The sequence below is a fragment of the Littorina saxatilis genome, unplaced genomic scaffold (assembly GCF_037325665.1).
Source record: "Littorina saxatilis isolate snail1 unplaced genomic scaffold, US_GU_Lsax_2.0 scaffold_857, whole genome shotgun sequence".
In the NCBI taxonomy this organism is placed as follows: Eukaryota; Metazoa; Mollusca; class Gastropoda; order Littorinimorpha; family Littorinidae; genus Littorina; species Littorina saxatilis.
Genome location: NW_027127747.1, coordinates 7,252 through 10,000, shown reverse-complemented (window position 1 = coordinate 10,000; position 2,749 = coordinate 7,252). Strand labels below are relative to the sequence as shown.

General features: G+C 37.5%; 1 long non-coding RNA gene across 1 annotated transcript in view; it reads left to right on the top strand.

The window, feature by feature from the left end:
• Positions 1–2,021, top strand: part of LOC138956117 (uncharacterized) — a 12,597-nt gene extending 10,576 nt beyond the window's left edge. The window contains exon 3 of the long non-coding RNA XR_011452508.1: positions 1–2,021. This exon is cut by the window's left edge and continues 348 nt beyond it. This is a non-coding gene — a long non-coding RNA (uncharacterized lncRNA).
• The last annotated feature ends 728 nt before the right edge of the window (positions 2,022–2,749 follow it).

The window sequence follows — 2,749 nt, the reverse complement described above, 5'->3', positions numbered from 1 at the left end:
ACCAGGTGCTTTCGGCAAGGAATTCATCAGCATGCTTTCGGACTGCTTTTGATAAGTAAAGCCGGTTTTTACATTTAGTCAAGTTTTGACTAAATGTTTTAACGTAGAGGGGGGAATCGAGACGAGGGTCGTGGTGTATGTGCGTATGTGTGTGTGCGTGTGTGTGTAGAGCGATTCAGACTAAACTACAGGACCGATCTTTATGAAATTTGACATGAGAGTTCCTGGGTATGAAATCCCCGAACATGTTTTTCATTTTTTTTATAAATGTCTTTGATGACGTCATATCCGGCGTTTCGTGAAAGTAGAGGCGGCACTGTCACGCCCTCATTTTTCAACCAAATTGGTTGAAATTTTGGTCAGGTAATCTTCGACGAAGCCCGGACTTCGGTATTGCATTTCAGCTTGGTGGCTTAAAAATTAATTAATGACTTTGGTCATTAAAAATTTGAAAATTGTAAAAGAAAATAAAAATTTATAAAACGATCCAAATTTACGTTCATCTTATTCTCCATCAATTTTTGATTCCAAAAACATATAAATATGTTATATTTGGATTAAAAACAAGCTCTGAAAATTAAATATATAAAATTTATTATCAAAATTAAATTGTCGAAATCAATTTCAAAACACTTTCATCTTATTCCTTGTCGGTTCCTGATTCCAAAAACATATAGATATGATATGTTTGGATTAAAACCACGGTCAGAAAGTTAAAACAAAGAGAGGTACAGAAAAGCGTCCCATCCTTCTTAGCGCAACTACTACCCCGCTCTTCTTGTCAATTTCACTGCCTTTGCCATGAGCGGTGGACTGACGATGCTACGAGTATAGGGTCTTGCTGAAAAATGGCATTGCGTTCAATTTCATTCTGTGAGTTCGACAGCTACTTGACTAAATATTGTGTTTTCGCCTTACGCGACTTGTATATCATTGTTATTATCATTGTTTTTTCTTCGAATTTAAAGAGCCGCAACATGCTGATTCAGCGGCGAATCGTGTTACTGCGCGACCAAACACTTGCCTATAACTGCAGTTGGCGAAACAATCGGGTTTTTTTTACTCTCTTTATTAGTATTTGGTTTACTTTTAAGGTTGTATTCCAATGAACTTAGTGACTGAAACAAAGGCTTTTTGTTTTTCGAACGACCCAACATTCTGGCTTGTTTCCCCCCGAGATGTGCGTGAGGGGGGATTCCGGGTAAACTTCGCTCTGCCATGGCTTGAAAGTTCATCCGTAACACTAAGACGTTTGATACTTATGCTTGTAAATTCCCTGCATGCTGACGAAATCAAACTGTGCATGTAAAACATGGCTAATAATCTTCATGAACACAGTAACACAAAAAGCAAAACATGTGATTTGAAATGCAATGCCCTTGGCAAAAACGCCTGGGTTTTTCTGGTGTTTTTGCTGGGTAGCCGCAGTTGATATGCGATAAAACTAACACTACAAATTGCAGCCTCTCCAAATTTAACAGACCGATGACAAAGACCCTCATCTGTATACGTTCCAGTATTTAGAGTAAACAGAACCCGAGACTGGAAGTTGTAACGGTTTCCTGTTAACAATTTGTAAACGTTTATAACGTCCTGGAAACAAATGTGACATACACGCAACTTTGTATACTTTGCAAAGAATAGTGCCATTACAAGTGTGCCTAATTGCAGAGGGTAGGTGTGGGGAAGGACCTGTGGCGTCTTATCCAAATATTCCTCAGAACGAAGAAACACAATTTTGAGCAGAAAAAAGACTTCAAATACACGTATATTTTTAACATCTGGGCTATACCACTGAAAAACATATCCTTAACTTTTTGTGCTCAGTGTATATAGGTTACACACTCCGAGTTCTGAATATCGTTCATATTTTCCCTTGGGTCGATGTTCAGGTATTTCTCGGTAAATACGCACGCTATTCAGGACGAGGTGTGTAAGCTTTTTACATTTAGTCAAGTTTTGACTAAATATTTTAACATCGAGGGGGAATCGAAACGAGGGTCGTCGTGTATGTGTGTGTGTATGTGTGTGTGTGTGTGTGTGTGTGTGTGTATGTGTGTGTGTGTGTGTGTGTGTGTGTGTGCGTAAGTGCGTGCGTGTAGAGCAATTCAGACCAAACTACTGGACCGATCTTTATGAAGTTTGACATGAGAGGTCCTGGGATTAATATCCCCATATATGTTTTTTATTTTTTTGATAAATGTCTTTGATGACGTCATATCCGGCTTTTCGTGAAAGTTGAGGCGGCACTGTCTCGCCCTCATTTTTCAACCAAATTGGTTGAAATTTTGGTCAGGTAATCTTCGACGAAGCCCGGACTTCGGTATTGCATTTCAGCTTGGTGGCTTAAAAATTAATTAATGAATTTGGTCATTAAAAATCTGAAAATTGTAAAAAAAATATTTCTTTTATAAAACGATCCAAATTTACGTTTATCTTATTTTTTATCATTTGCTGATTCCAAAAACATATACATATGTTATATTCGGATTAAAAACAAGCTCTGAAAATTAAATATATAAAAATTATTATCAAAATTAAATTGTCGAAATCAATTTAAAAACACTTTCATCTTATTCCTTGTCGGTTCCTGATTCCAAAAACATATAGATATGATATGTTTGGATTAAAAACACGCTCAGAAAGTTAAAACGAAGAGAGGTACAGAAAAGCGTGCTATCCTTCTTAGCGCAACTACTACCCCGCTCTTCTTGTCAATTTCACTGCCTTTGCCATGAGCGGTGGACTG